The 18,682-nt window shown below is 46.3% G+C and overlaps 1 protein-coding gene across 1 annotated transcript in view; it reads right to left on the reverse strand.

Annotated features, from left to right (window-relative positions):
- EVA1C (eva-1 homolog C) overlaps positions 1-17,753 on the reverse strand; it is an 84,336-nt gene extending 66,583 nt beyond the window's left edge. The window contains exon 1 of the mRNA XM_023517444.1: positions 17,232-17,753. The gene's annotated coding sequence lies outside the window, so the exon portion shown is untranslated. The remainder of the gene's footprint in view (positions 1-17,231) is intronic.
- Positions 17,754-18,682: the final 929 nt, after the last annotated feature.

Genomic DNA, 18,682 nt, shown 5'->3' on the forward strand with positions numbered 1-18,682 from the left:
ACCTCCAACTCCTGGGCTCAAGCGAGTCTCCTGCCTCCGCCTCCCAAGTAGCTGGGACCACAGGCGCCCGCCACAACACCCGGCTATTTTTCGGTTGCAGCCGTCATTGTTGTTTGGCGGGTCCGGGCTGGGAATTTGAACCCGCCACCTTAGGTGTACATTGCTGGCACCTTACAGTTGAGCTATAGGCGCCGAGCCTCTTTTCAGGGTTTTCAGGGAACTTTCTGGAAACCAGGAAGAAGAAAATAGAAGTTGATTTCCTGAGGATGGATGACATTGGCCACAGGACCCCAATGAGTGGTTTGAGTAGGACGGCACCCCCACAACGTGGACTAATGCTTGGCCACACTGTGGAAAACTCTTCCTAGCCTTGAAGCTTATCATCTATTCATGGTTCAGAGGGACCCAGGGTTAAATATGACATTTCAGGTTTTTTTGTTTGTTTGGGGGGAGTGTTTTTGTTTTTTGTTTTTGAGACAGAGTTTCATTCTATTGCCCCAGGCTAGAAGGCCATGGCATCAGGCTAGCTCACAACAACTTCAAACTCCTGGGTTCAAGTGATCCTCCTGCCTCAGCCTCCTGAGTATCTGGGACTACAGGTGGCTACCACAACGCCTAGCTAGTATTTCCATTTTTAGCAGGGACAGGGTTCTAGCTCTTGCTCAGGCTGGTCTTGAACTCCCGAGCTCAGAGATTCTCCACCTTGGCCTCTCCAAGTGCTAGGATTATGGGTGTGGACCACCTCACCTAGGCTTTTCAGTTTTTTTTTTTTTTTAACATATAGTACATTAATTTTTATTAAGAAGAGAAGATAAAGACACAGAGGACAAAACGTGTACTCTACACAAATACACAAATGATGAGAAAAATCACTGCTCACTGTTTCAATGTACAGGAAAGAAAACAACTAGGAAAATACATCTTCACAAACAAGTTTTTCCTATTTGTTTTTTTATACCCCTAAATCCAGCAGTAAATACTAAATGTGGGAGGCATTTGGGAAGATCAGTAATGCCTCTAGGCCTGCATTTTGAAAACAGTAGTGGAAAAGAAAGGGTAGTAAGGTCTGGCAAGAAGATGCTCTGAAAACATATTTTTATAGCATATGACATTACAGAGTGTCCCAAAAGTTGCCCCTGAAGTCGCCAAACATAGGACAAATGGAAAATTGTAGCTCAATGTACGTTTATTCATCACAAAAGTTTTACAAAATATTATCTACACGTTGCCTGCCTCTTTGTAAATTTTTGTAGTATTTTTTAAATAAAGGTACATTCAGCTACAATTTCCAATTTTCCCCTATGCTTACCAACATTAGGGGTGGCTTTGGGACATCCTGTATATTATATATAAAATATATACGTAGTCAAAAATGTTTTTCCTTGTATTGCTGGAAGCCGCCTTCAATTAAAAGACATTCTAATCTTTGCCTAAGAATATGATGTCTTTTAGTTAAAAGGGTGTCTAGGGATGAGATGCTTCAGTGTCTTCACGGGAGCTGATTCTGGAAACCTAAGTTCTGCAGCACCAAAGGGGGCAGGAACAAGAAAACGAGCAGAGCCCTCCCGCCGGGCGGCATTCTTACATCACCCACTCGAAAATTAATCTGAAACAGAGTTCTGACAGGCCTGCTATTTTCTTCAGTGCCAAGAGCCACACAATAGACCTTTTTTTTTTTATACAAAGCTCTTAAAATGCTTGGAAATTCAGATGGACTGAGTCACAGAACTGTACAAATACTGCACACCCATTCCCGCTGGTGCCCCTGCTCACTCTCTTGGAAACAATACTACATTTTCCCTCTGTTTGGCGGAAGGAGAGAAATATTTTAAGTAGAGCTGCGACTTGTCTGAAAGAGGGGTGACTGAAGGGGAGCACTCTAAATGTGGGGGCCACCCCACGGTCTTGAGGTCTCGCGGCCTCCAGGCAAGGGTGCAGTCACCATTTCGGAGGAGCTCGCTGACTGAGTTCCTCTGGTCCTCGGTGCAGGCCCCACAGCAGGGCTCAGCTCCATGCCCACAGGTGTCCCACGAGTGCATCACGCGCCGCACGGAGAGCCAAGTGCACTGCCACAGAGAAGCCACACGAGGAGTCTGCCCGTGGGTGCTGGGGGCAGGTGGGGGCGTGAGGATGGGAGACAGAGTCACAAGTGGGAGGAGAGGGACTGGATGCCCTAAGGGAAAGCAGATCCCTGCAATCTTCATGACTTTCACTCCCTCCCTTTTAAAAGTTCAAATCCAATTACTAGGGCCGTGCCTGTGGCTCAAGGGAGTAAAGCACAGGCTCCATATGCCAGAGGTGGTGGGTTCAAACCCAGCCCTGGCCAAAAACTGCAAATAAAAAAAAAAAAATCCAATTACTAGCTCCTCCCCCCATGTAATTGGCAATTGTTTAACTGGGATTTCGAAATAATTGAGAAGTGTTGCAAATGCATCCTCGCACTGCAAGTGAGCGATCGACTTCAAGTCTGAACACCTCTCCGGGGTGATAATTTAGCTTGACATTAATGACGGCAAATAGTCTAGCTGGTGATGAGGAGAGCAAGAGGGCCAAAGGCATAGGTATGTTCCTGAGAGGAAGGAAGAGGCAAGAACTGCTTGAATAAAAGCCTGCTGGGCTACGGAGTGCGGAGAAGGATTCCATTCCCCGGCTTTCTGGAACTGAAGACTCCTGTGGGCAGTAGAAGACAAGGTGAAGGGGTGCCGCCTGTGGCTCAAGGAGTAGGGGTGCTGGCCCCCTATACTGGGGTGGCAGGTTCAAACCTGGCCCTGGCCAAAAACTGAAAAAATGAAAAAAAAAGACAAGGTAAACTTGAGGACCAGAGCCTTGGAGCTGTCCAGGGACTCAAGATTCAACTCTGTGTTTGAAAAAACTATTTCACTTCCTTCAGGTTCCAAAATGTGTCAAAAATAAAATGAAGACTAGTCTGCTGATCCAGCCCAGGCTGGGTCCTCAGCTTTAGCAGGAGGGCTGACTGATTTCTTTGCTGCAGGAGGAGCCACTCTGTGCATTATGGGATGTTTAGCAGCACCTGGGCTTCTACCCACTAGATGCCAGTAGCATCCACAGTGTGACAAATAAAATGACCTCCAGACGCTGGCAAATATTCCCAAGGGACAAGATTGCCCTAGACTGAGAATAATTGGTTTTGACAGAACATTTAGAAAAGCTAAATTTTCACTGGATAAAGACAGCCATCAACTGTAAAGACCAAATGGCCTTTTGGGTCAATGTTGACAAAACCAAATAACCTACCTTGAAAAGCCAGAGAGAGACAAAGAGGTTCAAGGTAGAGGTAGACCTTTTGCCTCCAAGTGCTGATTTACGGCTTCCAGAAGCCAAAATACTATCTTAAAATACTCCTGGGGCACCTAACTTAAAGGAGAAAAAAACACACACACACACAAAGGAAATCAGATAAGAGGGACTTTTGCCCTTGAACTCCAGGGTTTAAAAAAGCTGAACAGGTAGCACCACAGATATGCTTAATGTGGGTCTCCTGCCATGACAATTCTCACACAGGACATACAGCACCAGGGGCTTCGAAACCCTTCTGCATTCCGGGCTGTGGTGGGTCTGAGTGTTTGTGTACAGTCTGACCTGGCCACAAAGCCTTTTCCATTGTTAGCTTTGGAAGGACTATTTAGTCATGCAGGCCTCAGAGAATAGAGGGAGGGCTATAAAAATCATGTCCCTTAATTTTCTACCTAGATGTATCATATTGAAAATGTAAAATCTAAAGCCAAAGTAAGTCTTAAAAATAATCAGAGAAAAAAAATGTTATCTGTACCATGACGGTAAAAAGCATGTCAGCCTGAATTTGGGTTCAGTGTGCATTTTTTAATTTAGAAAAGGACTATAAAATTACATGCGTTCCCCAATGTACCTCAAAAGCTGTACAAATTGGCCTTCAAGATAAGATCATACACTCTCATTTCTACCTGTCTCCTGTCAAACAGGCAGGGAGAGGAAAGGACTGGCGACCTGGGTCTCTCTTGATCCCCAGTATAGTATGATGATTTATGATTTCTAAGCCTGAGAATTTTGGAAGCCGGTGAACATAAATCAAGTGAAAAAAATCTTCCAAGTCAAGAGAAAAAAAAAGGAGATGACTTGGTAGCACAGAGTGCTCTTCCCAGACTGAAACCCTACTCTGAAAGCTGTCACGAGTAGGCATCCCAGGCCCTTGCAGACAAAAAGGGTTATTTTACCCAGATTATTCCCCCACGTTGCAGGGGAAAAGGGACTCATTTGTAATCATCAAAGGAATGCTGACAGACTTGAAATGAGATTACACTCTATTATACCCATCCGAATTAAAGATTTGTTTTGGAGATCATTCTTAGGTTTCTTCCTCCCTGTTCCTCCAATCCCAAATGAGCTGATTTGTATTCACAGGACATCTGAGGCAGACATGAAATCAGACTGTTCGCAAACATGCGTTTCAGTCTTAGTGGCCTGAGTTTTGAATTTTAATGTTCCCCAGTTTTCTGTGTGTGGAAAACTTGGCTCTCGGGTCGAAATCAACTCCGAGCACCACTTCATTCCCTAACTTGTTAACACCGGAGAAATTCAATTTCAGAGGTTTGAGTGAGCAAGTGATACAGGTGTCACGACCTGGTCAGAAAGAACATGAGGGTTAGAAATTCACATATCCTACACATTGGCAGAGTTGTGCAGAAGGCCTGTGGACATACAAATAAGCCCTCAGTTCCTAGCTCCGTGGTTTGGTCATTCTGTGCTTTAGTTACTAGTTTTGGAGAATGTAGAGATGTAACCTGATGAATCTATTGTTCACTCCTCAAACTCCTTTGCTAATTGGATGTCTGGGAACCCACTAAGGAGGAAGCTTCCTCAGGACAAGAGTGACTCTTTGGAGGAGCCTTTCTCACACCCAGCATGGCATTTGGCACCTGAGAGAGCCTTGAGAATGTTTTTTATTCTTCTCTACAAAACTATCAGGGATAGTAACCACAGAACTGAGGGCTACTTGGGGAGGGTCTGAGTACCCCAAATTGGAAGTCTCAAGTCAGTGTAAGAAAGAGCTCGAGTGGGTCCAAAAGCATTTTATGACGTTAACCATCAAAAGAGCAAAATGTGTTAGAGAATGTCTCTTTCAATGCAAGGAGATGACACTCCCTAAGTAGGAAGACAAAGCAAGGAATGTGAGTAAAGTGCACTGGAAGTTGTACAATTACTTTGTCCACCATTTTTTTTCTATCTAGCCACGCACTTATCCTAGACTAGGTGTTCTTCATGAAGGACATCCTTTAGTAGTTTTTTCGGTGAAGATTTATTAGAGGTAAATTTGCCTTTATTTCACACTCACTCTTGAAAATAGTTTAGCTGGGTATACATGGTCTGACAATTAAGTTCATGAACTTGCCAATAGCACTGTGCAAACAACTTGATAAGGTTTCATAACCTTGGTATGTCAATGTCTTACAATTGTGCTCAGGGCCATTGCAGTGATCTGGCTGAGTGGTGTTCATTATTGCTGCTATTATGTGTCTTGGGGTGCTTTTGCAAGAATGTCAAGTTTGAATTAGAGCAACAAAAAAATTCAAAAATTTCTTGTTAAACATGGCAAAAGTGGAAGTGAAATCAGGGACATGTCAGTCTAAGTTTATGGGGATAATGCCATGAAGAAAATGGCAGGGTACAAGTGAATTAAACATTTTTCTGAGGGGAGAGAAAGAATCACTCATGAAGACAAGTCAAGGCCGCCAGTAATGAGTAGAACTAATGACACATGCACCAAAATCATCGGGTAAGTGCGAGAAGCAAAGAAGTCCAAGTAAACATTGATAGAAAAACAGGAAAATCTGAGCTGAAAATCTTGGCCAACAACTTATGGCTCTTGAATCATGACAATGCACTAGCTCACGCAGCACTGTCTACGAGGGAGTTTTTAGCCAGTAAACAAATAAGTGTATTGAAACACCCTTCCCACTCACCTGATCTTGCCCCCAATGACTTTTTTCTTTACCCAAAGTTAAAGGAAATATTGAAAAGAAGACATTTTGATAACATTCAGGATATCAAGGGTAATATGACAACAAGTTCTTTTTTTATTTTTGAGACATAGTCTCACGGTGTCACCCTTGGTAGAGTGCCCTGGCATCACAGTTCACAGCAACCTCAAACTCTTGGGCTTAAGTGATTCTCTTGCCTCAGCCTCCCAAGTAGCTGAGACTACAGGCACCTGCCACAATGCCCGGCTGTCACTGTAGTTGTCATTGTTGTTTATCTGGTCTGGGCCGGTTTTGAACCCATCAGCCTCGGTGTATGTGGTTGGCACTGTAACCATGGTGCTACAGGTGCCAAGCCATGACAATAGCTTTGATGGTTATTCCAGAAAAAGAGTTCCAAAATTTCTTTGAAGGATGGAGTAGGCACTAGTGTCAGTGCATGGCTTCCCAAGGGGAGTAATTGAAAGTAACTATAATGATATTTAGCAATGAAGTATGTAGCACTTTTTCTAGGATGAGTTCACAAACTTAATTGTCAGACCTCATATAGTTCTGGGATGACAGCTGGTTTTTGTTTGTTTATCTGTTGTTTATTTCTCAGAATCTAGAAAATATTATTTCACTGTCTTCTGGCTGCCACTGTTGTTGCAAAGACTTTACAGATTACATTGTTTTCTCTGATTGTTTAAAACTGTCACTTTGTCTTTAGTATTTTACAGTTTAAATATGATACACCTAGGTAAATAAAAATTTATTTTATTTACCTTCTTTTGGATGATTGTATCTGAGTCTTTCATCAATTCGGAAAAATTAATTTCAGGATATATTAGTTGAATGTTGCCTGTCCCTCATTTTCCTTATTCTCTCTTTCTAGAATACCAATCAGATGTATATTCTGTCTTCATTCCATCCTCATGTCTTACAAATTTTCTTCCATATTTCCCATGTCTTTACCTCTTTTTTTTTTTTTTTTTTTTTTTTGCAGTTTTTGGCTGGGGCCAGGTTTGAATCCACCACCTCCAGTATATGGGGCCAGCGCCCTACTCCTCTGAGCCACAGGCACCACCTGTCTTTACCTCTTTTCCTTCATTCTGGAGAATTTCCCCAGCTTTATTTTCCAGCTCACTGTTTCTCTCTTCAACTATGTTTAATCTGCTCTTTAACCTATCCATCAAGCTTTTAATTTCAATGAATACATTTTTCATGCTAGTAGATATATTTGGTCCTTTTAAAAATATGCCTGCACTTTCTTAATAACTTTTTGTTCCCTTCTCATGTTTTAGGTTCCCTCTTTTATTTTGTTTTATTCATTTATTTATCAGAGACTCACTTTGTTGCCCTAGGTAGAGTACCATGGCAGTCATAGCTCACAGCAACCTCAAACTCTCGGGCTGAAGCGATTCTCTTGCCTCAGCCTCCCGGGTAGCTGAGACTACAGTCATCCACCATATCTATGGATTTATTTTTGCCAGATACTATGGGACAATTTTATTAGTTTCTGAGCTTGAGCTTCCCAGTAAAAGGTAATGTGAATTCAAAACCCACACCCTCAAAAAAGCAGGCCTCTGGATACGCATTCTCAGGGGAAATTTTTTTTTTTCCCAATCCTGAGCCCAGGCTGAGACAAGTTTCCTTGTCATCTTTCCTTATGCAAAGGCTGATTTGTTTCATCCTTAAGAAGGTTTAGCTCTTCAAGGTTCTGCCTTTATAGAGAGCTATTTATTCCAACTCTTCACTTTACATTGGTCTAATGCCTTATCTCCTGCCCTCATGCACCTATTTAAATCCTGGTTGTCAAGACCATCATGCACACCCAGTGTAGCCATAAGGTCAGTACCAGCTAACATCTTTGGTTCTCTGCTCTCTCTTCATTTCTTCCCTGGATATTTCCTATATTTAATCACTCGCCTATGCATTTAAAGGATATCTCTTACATGTTATGCAACATTGGTAGGTGTTTTGTCAGGGGGAATGATTTCGAAACACTAGTTTCACCATATTTGCAGAAACAGATTACAGATCCAAGTTTATAATCAGTTCTTTGGAGCTCGATGGTACTATCTTTAGACAGGACATGGAATGGACAATATCTGTAAGTTCTGGGAAATATCTTTCTCTGCTATATTAAGAGATATTTTAAAAACATGACAGACCAGCTTGAGCAAGAGCAAGACCCTGTCTCTACAAAGAATAAAAACTTAGCGGGGCATGGTGACAGGCATTAGTAGTGCTGGCTACTAGAGAGGCTGAGGCAGGAGGATTGCTTTAGCCCAGGAGTTTGAGATTGCAGTGAGCTCTGAGGACACCATTGCTCTCTAGCTAGGGCAACAGAGTGAGACCCTATCTTGGAGGAAAAAAAAAAAAAGTGAGATTGCTTTAAACTACTTGTAATTTATTTATTTTCTTTTTTAATCTCAGTATTAGAAAAGCTGCCTGGAGTCAAGTCCCCCAAAGTTAACTTCTCTTTGCTTTAGTTTCTTCAAGTGTTTTTGAGGAAGGGTCTGATTTTATTCACCTCATCTGACTGGACTGAGAAGCAGACGCTCTCTGAAAGGACAACCTCTGTCTCTTGGTAATCTGCTCCTGGTATTTTTCTTTGGCCTCCTTCATTCTCTTAGCCAAACGTTTAGTATATTCTGCAGCCTCTTCCTTACTTTTCTCAGTATGCTGTTTCTTTGGAGGAACAGACGAGCGTTTGTGTTGCAGGATATGTGGGGTAACAAGAGGCTGCATGCTGGGTGCATCGGTCCAGGTTCCTTGCCTTCTTTGTCTTAGGGCTCTTGTACAACACACTGGCAAGCACCATCTTCTTTAGAGAGTTTGGTAAGTTCGTGAGTTCACCAGCGCTTTTGGGCCCCAGGCCATGAGGCTCTGTAGTGACAGTCAATCCATGAATATCCTTCTCTACTTTTGTTTTTCCCTTTTTTCTTTTGAGACAGAGTCTCACTCTATTGCCCAGGCTAGAGTGCTGTGGCCTCAGCCTACCCCATAACAACCTCAAACACCTGGGTTCAAGTGATCCTCCTGTCTCAGCCTCCCAAGTAGCTAGGACTACAGGCACCTACCACAGCGCCTGGCTAGTTTTTCTAATTTTGGTAGAATGGGATCTCACTGTTACTAGGCTAGCCTTAAACTCCTAAGTTCAAGGGATCCTCTTGCCTTGGTTTCCCAGAATGGTAGGATTATAGGTATGAGCCACCAAGCCTGGCCCCTTCTCCCCTTCTTTTTACAATTAACAAGTTGAGTACGCTCAAATTGGTTCCCCTAGTGCAACTCTGAACAGACTGGACCTTCTTCTCTCTAGTTAGCTTTGGTCTATAGCAGGAATGTCCCTTACCCAGCAGCAGGTAGACATGGCCAGGGGTCAAGACACCCTGCTTCACAGGGGAACCTTGCTTTTTGTTCCCATCACTGATAGGGAACTGTAAGCAATCCTTTATTCTTCACGTTCATAAAAAGCACATAGTTTGTGTTCACCATCCACTTCAGGGAGTTTCTAGCAGCCAGTGGCTGGGAAGGAGATATGCAGCTTTATCATGAAGCAGCTGATAGACAACCTTCCTCTTCAACTGTTGTAAGAGTATATCCTTCATAGCTATGGTTGTAAGGGTTAAGGGACTTAATGTGAAGTTCTTAGAACAGTGTTTGGCACAGACGGCTTTATGGCCTTGAAAAACTAACAGTATTTTTAACTCACCGACTTTTCCCACTTATACTTAGGGAAACCAAGTAGTTACTGCCTATACTGAGCAGAGTTTTAACTAGAGATGGTGCTCATGCAGGAGCCAACTAAAGGGTGACGGAACAAGGTACCCCTAAGGGGCAAGGGAAAACTCAAACAAGAGGAGACCCAACTCACTTGGTCTTTCCAATCTGAGACAGTCCTGCCAATGCTAAAATCTTGGTGATTCAGGATTTCTGTCATGATAAGAAGGCAGTTCCTTCCAGAAAGATATAAACATACCATCCTCATTAAAATAGTCACACAAAACTTTAGTGTACCCACACCCCTACTTTCTTTGTTCACTGTTCAGCTTGAATGCAAAGAATATGGATTTTTGAAACTGGAAAGGTACTGGGTTCAAATCCTGCCTCTAAGTTTTATTAGCAGTTGTGGAGCTGGAGAATAGAGTGGGCAATGCAGGTGGTGGGCTGGGTTACAGGGGAGCGGTTGTTCTTTCAGTGTGCATGACCCTCAAGCAGGTGCCTTTCCAAGAATTTTAAAAGTACTAAGCCAGAAAGGTGGCTATGAAGACCATGACCTCCCCATCAGCAAAAAACACTTTGAGAGCATAGCTCCAATAGATGTACGTTTATTTATAAATTATATGCTGTTCCAGGCCAAGTGTGGTGGCTCAGACCTATAATCCCAGTGATTTGGGAGGCCGAGGCAGGAGGATCGCTTGAGCCCTTAAGTTTGAGGTTGCTGTGAGCTATGACTACAGCACTACACTCCAGCTTGGGTGACAGAGCAAGACTCTATCTCTTAAAAAAAAAAAACCCTAATAGACATACTGTTCTGCTGTCAACTTATATGTTAATTATAATGAAAATTTAATTCCTTTATTCAAGATGAAAAAGTAAATAGACAAGAACAGAACCTCTAACATTTGGACACTTTTCTCCTGAGTCACTCTGTAAGTGCACCCACTTTGGAATGACTGTGATGAAACGATGCTGATGAAAGGGGACCTGAAAGAGCAGCGGTTGCTCCATGAACTATGTGGCCTGCTCCCTGCTCAATACCCTCACAGGCTGAGCCCCCTGGCCAGCTCCACCTCTGCCTCTGGTCTCGCGTTGGGTGGTCTTGGGCAAGTTAGTTACCCTCTCTGAGGCTGAGTACTCGTCTGCGAAGGAGACTAATCCTCACCTCACAGGGTTTCTATGAGGATGAACCAGACAGCACCCAGCCCAATTAATTTTTACTCCTTCCTTTCTCTTCCTTCCCTGAAACTGCTGCCAGGCTACCCTTTCCAATGGAGCACCTGGGAGACCAAAGCCATCAATAACGGGACCACTTGCCAGCCCAGACTCCTGTCTGCTACAGAAAGAGCTGGTGGAACATTTCTCAGCTATACTGACTTTCCATGGAAACAGACCAGCAGATTCAGACACTTGCTCTTCATCTTTCTTCTCCTGTGGCAGCTGGACAACTCTTTCCGACATCTGGTTGTTTTTCTTTGGATACAAGCTGGCTTTTACTCCATAAAAAAATTTTATAGTGAAGATAACTGCAGAATAAAAAGATGATGTGACTGAAGCATAATAAAATGCTGAGGGAAGTGTACGTGTGTATACATGTGTGTGCGTGCACGTGTGAATGTGTTAGGAGGAAGTGACAAGCTAGGAAAATACAGTCCTGGTCTCCCTGGTGATGAACCCTGGGGTAGAGGGTGAAGGGGACACCCAGCCCCAGGTATGGGCCCCTGGATGAACCGACACATGGGCAGGAGGCTGCCCTCCCCTCTGGACACCACAGCAGTGGTTTGCAACTCTGGCTGCACATTAGAATCACCTGGGGAGCTTTTAAAGCATACTCAATGGCTGGCTTTCCCAGGGTCAATTAAATCAGAAGTCCTGGGGTATAGACTGAGCATCCACACATTTGTCACTCACCCCAGGTGATTCTATTATGGTGCCAGGGCTGAGACCTACTGCTTATCTGAGAGCAGAATCATAAGGTTCAACTTCTCCAAGATAGACAGCTGTGTCTATCGGGACAGAGTTCCCACTCCCCTGGAAGATTGACTGAATTACCATAGATCAATTGAATCACCATATTTCTAAACCTGAAATTCCTAGCCAATGAAATAAATAGCTACGGGTCAGTTTTATTCATTGGGCTGCAAAAGATGTAAGTTATATAGGCTGAATTATGTCCCACTAAAATTCACATATTGAAGCCCCAGCATTTTAGAATGAGACTGCACTTGGGTAGGGTCTTTAAATGGTGATTAAGTTAAAATGAGGTCATTTTAATGAGTCTCATTTAGTATTTGTGCTTATAAGAGATTAGGACACACACAGACAGGGAAGACCATGTGAAGACACCCGGCAGAGATAGTTATCCCCCAGCCAGTGCTGCCAGCACCTTGATCTTGAACTTCTGGCCCCTAGAACTACCATAAAACAAATTTCTGTTAAGGCCACCCAGGCTGTGGTACTTTATTATGGTAGCCCTAGCAAACTAATACAATCTAGTACCAAGAACCACTTATTGCTTACTTAGGCTACAGATGCAGGGATTAGAATGCTGGCCCAGGCCCTATTTGGAAAAATAAGCCAAGAATCTGCAGTGGTGAGTTACCTGTAGTCCCAGCTACTCTAGAGGCTGAGGCAGGAGGATACCTTGAGGCCAGGAATTTGAAGCTGCAGAGAGCTATAACTGTGCCTGTGAATAACCACTGCACTCTAGGCTAGGAAACAGAAATTTCATCTCTTTAAAAACAAAACAAAACAACAAAAAACCTTCCGTCCTACAGTGACCTTTCTCTGAGGTCTGCATACACTTGGGTACAAGGAAGAGGGTAAGAGCTACCCCACCAGGCTTCCCACATTCACCACTATGTGCCTTAGGGCAAACCCTAATGTGTAAACAGACAAGCCAGACAACTCTGTCCAAAGGCAAGAGTTCTCCAGGAATTTCAGCGGGAACCAGAACGATTTTCCACCCTTTCCTCGCCGTCTTCCCTCCCATCCCTACACATCAATCTCTTTCACTTTCTCTGAGAAAAAAAGAAACAGAAGAAAAAGAAAAGGAGAGAAAGGAAAGATGTAGAAGGGGGAAAAGAAGACCCAGTTTGTCCTCAGCAGAGAAACTACACAGGGTAAAAGCACCCCCAAAATCGGCAAGTACGAGGGACCAGTGCAAACTAAGTCTGAGAGGCCCCCTGAAACTTCACTCTTCACAGCAAGGGAAAATGGAAAGGATCCCTTGCTGCTTAGGACTGGAATTTAGGAGGGCACCTGTCCCTCCTCTCAGCTTCCACCCCTAAGTCCCAGCTCACTGCCTTGTCTTCTGAACAAAGCCCATGTGTGGTACTTTATACTTCTGAGGTTTGTTTTGGTTTTTTTAAAAAAATCAATGATCAATTTGGAAATCTCAGCCCCAATCCTCACTTTGAGAATGTGGTCAAATGAACAGAACTCCATCCCAAAGAGGAAAATGGATGAAAGCCAAGCACATTTGAGTACAAGATTAAGGATCAGAGGCACTAATTTTGCATGAAATGCACTTGCCTTCGCTGGGATACATTTTTAATGCAGTGATGATAGCCTTCCAGTGGCTCCTGGCAGCATCTCAACATCTTCAAGGATGAGACAGAAAGGGGTGACTGGGGAGCCCGTTTACCAGCAGGTTGGAGGTGATTAGAACAAGTCAGGAGTGTGGAGGGCCAGGAGCAGGAGGCCAGAACGCAGCCTCAGGGTTATTAAGAGTAAGATCAAGGCTGGAATCCCCAGGGCAAAAAAAATCAATGACCCAGGAAAACTATACCAGCTGACAGCGTCGCGAAAGGCTCAAGGAACAGATGCGAAGAAGAGAAAGGCTTTAGTAAATTTCCAAAACTCTGCTCTGCCAGTCTCCGCGGAGCCCCACACTATATAGACAGCACTGCGAACCCTGACATTCTGGTACTTTCTTTCACATGGACACACCATCCTCCCTCCTCTTTCTCCAGGGCAAAAGAGTCCCACATTCCCTTCATCCTCCACTAGTTTTTGATGCTTCCCTTATTTAGAAAAACAAGTATCTGCGTTGTCAAAAGCTGTAGTCTGGCCCTGGCTATTGTTGTATGGCTCTGCGGGGGAGGATCCACTGTCTCTTTATAGACCTCTGTTTTGGTTTCTACACACTCCTCCAAGTTCAAAAAAAGGAACAGGACCAGCTGTACCCAGGAAAGCAGGCAGCAAGCTTCAAGGCCTCAGGGGGTTTGCAGTTAGGTGATCAGGATCCACCGCTTCAACCAAAACATTCACCTGACCACTCGTACTGTCATCTTTGGAGCTTTGGGAATTTTCCTCCACGCTGCATAACATGCAGTTAGGGGGTCTCTACAGGTTCATTAAGCTTCAAGTCAAATTATCTAACTTACGGAAGATTGCACCTTTCTTTCACCTAATGTTTTCCTGGTATCTCCCTATACAGAATTAAGGTTTAAACTTGCAAGTGTCTGTTGTTTAGGAGGACATTATATTCCTTCTCTTCTCAAAACGATCCTGACACTATCTCCTTAAGTCTTCAGGTCTCTGGAAAGCATCACTGTTCAGAGGGAATACGGGGACTGGCTGTGAATGGCAACACCACCACCTGCCACTGGCTAAGAGGGTTTTTATTTTTTATTTATTTTTTGAGACAAAGTCTCACTTGGTCACCCTCAGCGTGGCATCTTAGCTCCCAGCAAACTTAAACTCTTGGGTTTAAGCCAGGCGTCCTCAAACTATGGCCCATGGGCCACATGCAGCCCGCCTAGGTCATTTATCTGGCCCACCAGGTGTTTTTGCCACCGCTGCCTGTCCTGCTTAGCAGACTTGTCCCGGGGCCCACAGTCCGGTCCTCTAACAGTATGAGGGACAGTGAACGAGCCCCCTGTTTAAAAAGTTTGAAGACCCCTGGTTTAAGCAATCCTCTTGTCTCAGCCTCCCAAGTAGCTGGGATTACAGGTGTCTGCCACAATACCAGTCTATTTTTTAGAGACAGTGTCTGGCTCTTGCTAGGCTGGTATTGAACTCCTGAACTCAGGTAATCCACCACACTCGGCCTCAGAGAGTTTTTAAATTCTGGAATTCAAGTTTGCATGGAAAGCAAAGAGAAATGGATTTATCATTTATATTATTTAGAAGAACCTGCATCAGGCGTTCATTTTACTAAGGATATAGCCTGCCTGGTTGATAGTTCAAGTTCACTGTATATTAACAGTTGCTACAAACAGATAATTCCAAATTTGGGTGGTAACCCATAGAACGTTACAAGTATTGAACTGCTTCCCTAAAGAAACAAAACTCTTGAGTGTCTATAATCTGTGAAAACAATCTAATGTTTACAGCGCCAATTGCCTAAAGCAATATTTGTTCAGTTGCAGTGATGTCACAAAAAAGGGCTTGTCAGCGTTCAGTTCTTTCTTTAGAATTTAGAGCTAGACGGTGGTTGAACTCAGAACAGCTCTCCCTAGCTTAAAACAGCAAAGATAGAGCTTTCCTAGCAGCCAAGAAAGTTCTATTTTAAAAAAATTCAATAGCACTTGAAAAGCTTGATGCATTTCCCCAGAACATTTATCACAGAGTTCTGATCCTCTGATGCTTGATTTTAAGGGCCATGGTTTCCCTGCCAAATGGGCATATCTTGGTTTCTTTTGCTAGGCAGGAATACTGCCTGGATATTAAATATTCAAAGCAAAAAAATCCTCTGACCTAAGAGTTCTCAGCTAACAATAACATTCTCTTTCAGTAAACTAGAAACTCAACTTCTGGCTTGCCCCTGTTCTTTTCATGTACAAGTCTGCACAAACAGGTCTGAGAAGTGACTCAGTTTACCACAGTTATACTCCAAATGACCCTGAACTGGAGGGCCCTACCGGAACTTTGCAAAGCTGAGTCTTGGCATAAGATCCCCAGAGAAGTGGGGACCCAGAGCTGCTTTCCTGGGCTGGGCTGGGGAAGCATGAGGCCTCCAGCCTTGCCAGAGGGAGACGCAAGCCTATTACAGCTGCAGGGATGTTTGTGACCATAAGCCAGTGCACCACTAATATAAGCATGCACTCCTATAGTCGCCGTCAACCTGGAAACTTCTCTCACCTTGGGGCACCAAGCCTGCAACCTCAGAACTATCTGAGATTCTCAAGAAGAACATCTTCGTTTACTCGAGAGGAAAAAGTTTGTTTGTTTGTTTGTTTTAATGAAACTAAGATTGAAGAGGGGTGACGCTGGTGCCTTTTGGCAATAAAGCCATGCCCCTGAGTCTTCTCTGTTCCTAGCTTCTCCTCTTTTCTCCTTTTTCACCAGACCTCCGGTCCCCGCGGGCTTCCTTCTCTGCCTTCCTGAGCAGACTGAGTTCACGGCAGGTGTCCCCTCAGCTAGGTTCCCTACATGGGCACCTGAACGATGCGGGTGGCACCCTAAGTGCAACTCCTCCGACCACAACACGTGTATTTTACAGCACTGGGTGCGGCACAGGACTAAGCTTAAGGCGCCTCTGGCGAACGCGCGCGGATCAAGTTGGGTTCCTAACACCGGGAAACTGACGAGGTCAACATCAGGGCGAGAAACTACCTCACTGGTGACTTCCTTCTGGGGGTGAGGGCTCCCTTGCCGCCGCTCCGCACGAAGCCACCTGTATGTCAGGGGCTCACACCAGACAAGAACAACCTACTTTAATCCAACTTGGCCTTGCCCACAGAGGCTGCTGTCCCCAGTCCGGGGCTCACCTGGGCTAACCGCGGAGCGGGGGCTCACCGCCACGGAGGGCGCTCTTACCGGAGAAGTCCGAGAGCGCTGCGATCTCTTTGGAGCAGACCAGGACAGTGCAGTAGAAGAGGCGGAGGAGCTGCCCCGGCTGCTCTACCTGCCGACGGAGGCCAGGATGCTGCGCGAGCTGGGGCGCGGGCGGCGGGCGCGCGTGTCCCGGCAGGAGCATGGTGCGCCGCGCGGCAGGGCGCGGGCGCAAGTCTTGGGAGCGCTGGGGGTCGCCGGGCAGAGGGCGGCGTCACATGGCCCCCTGCCGCTTCCTGGCCCAGGCAGCCAGAGCCTCCTCACTGGGGCGGGCCAGCCCAGGCTCCCCAGCAAAGGCGGGGAACTGGGGCGGGGCGAGGAGCCCCAGGAAGGATCCGCGTAGTTTCCCCGAGAGGAAATCTCCGCTGTTGCCGCACTGGAGGAAGGGAGGAGGTTAGTAGGGAAAGCGGAGCCTTCGCGCGCCAGGCGGCTGCCGAGGCCGGTCCCTGGCGCGCTGCCCACCGTGGAGGGCGCCCTCGACAGCGCTCGCGGGGCCGCAGCTTGAGCGCCTTCCACGCCCAGATCCCAGCCCCAAAGAGGGCCCGGCACCCCAGCCCTGCCCGCGCTGGCGCGGTGCCAGCTTCGCCCGGGCAGCGGAAGGAGTGCGCCCGGTGCCCGTGACGCACTTTGGAGACAAGCGCAGCCTGCGGCTGGGGCGCCCCGGGGCGGGGCCGAACGGGAGCCGAGGGAAGGTGGGGTCCTGGAGGCGCGGATCACAGTACTTCCATCCCTGTCACCGGCCTTGCGCCACGTGCAGAGTCACCAAGCACGCACAGTTCTCACCATTTCACAGAAGAGAAGACTGAGCCCTGACGTTTAGCTCAAGCTCGCGCAGCCAGGACGGCAACGACCTGAGGTCTCAAAACGGGTCAAGTGGCTTCAGAGTCGGTTTCTTTTCTCTCAGACTAGCTTCCTTTGGTTGTCTGAGGCGCTAGAGATCTGACACTGGACCGGCATAAATAGCCACCCATCGCTAATAATTGGGCTTTGTTTTAAATTGGGCCACAGCATCTTTCTGAACTTCTAGATTACGCGCGGTGTGACCCACATTTGCATACCCAGCCCGTGAGGAAGGAGCGGTCTGTGTGGCTCCGACTTGGGGGTATCAGGTCAAGTGCGTGGGGGTCCCGATGGCTGCGTTCCAGGTGCAGGTACCTGCGGCTCCGTGACCGACCCAAACCCTAGGGGCCTTGCGGCGACCTGGCCAGGCCTGGCGGGCGGGCGGGAGGATGGCGGGGCAGGCGGGCGCTAGGCACAAAGTGTTCCCGAACACCGCGGGGAGGGCCTGCCAAGTTCGCGGCGGGCGTGACGCAGAAACGCAGATAATGAGGCCCAAGGGCGGGGCTCCCGGGCTGCTAAACGCCCCAGAGTGTGGCAGGGAGGCCTGGAGAAAGAAAACGTGAATGCGCTGTCCTCTCTGGTGGCACCATCTCAGAGATGTGCCTCTGAGATCCAGGAGGGGCATTGCGTCCCACCAGTGCCCACGCGGGGGCTGGGTCCCCGAATTGGTGTTCCCAGCCTCTTCTTTCCAGTCTAGAGATGGAGGTGGCAAATGCCAAACATCAGTGTTTGTGAAGGGGGACCCAGAAGGCCAGGCACAACGATTTTTAAAATCTACATTAAAATGAAAACCCAACCTTCTCAATAAGCCTCTTATTAGCATGCACGCTCCAGGTTGAGAAACTGAGGCTTGGAGGGTGGGTAGGGGGGGCTCAGCACTTAGGAGACACTACATAGGTAATGTTTGCTCCCCATTCGGGTCTTGCCTGTACTTTCCATTCTGTTCATTCAGCCGGCTTAGACATGAATTGAGTACCAGTGTGTGGGGCGTCTGGGGACTGGCACAGGGAAGAAACCATGCCTCATAGGGCTGGAGGTGGGGGGCTGGCAGCGCTACCCTGTGGGTCTGCACTGTTACTAACTGCGGCAGCACCCCTGGGTTTCTTTCTCTGTAAAGATGATGAGGAAAATTCTGCTAAAGTCCTCAGACTCGGGAGGAGTTGGTAAATTGACACAGATGATGTGCATAGGATCACAAAGTAAGAGCTTAGTCAATAGCAGTCATTATTACAGCCGGGAGGACAGACATTGGACAGTAGTGGCAAGCGAACAGAGCATCACTGAAGTCAAGGAGCCACTGGAGCAAAAAAGGGTAATAGAGAAGTTGAACCTGAGGGAGGACAGGAGGCCTTAGGGAAGACTTTAAGGCAAGGTGGACGTAAAAA

Source organism: Otolemur garnettii, unplaced genomic scaffold, assembly GCF_000181295.1.
Source record: "Otolemur garnettii isolate 467f Iridium unplaced genomic scaffold, OtoGar3 scaffold00111, whole genome shotgun sequence".
NCBI lineage: Eukaryota > Metazoa > Chordata > Mammalia > Primates > Galagidae > Otolemur > Otolemur garnettii.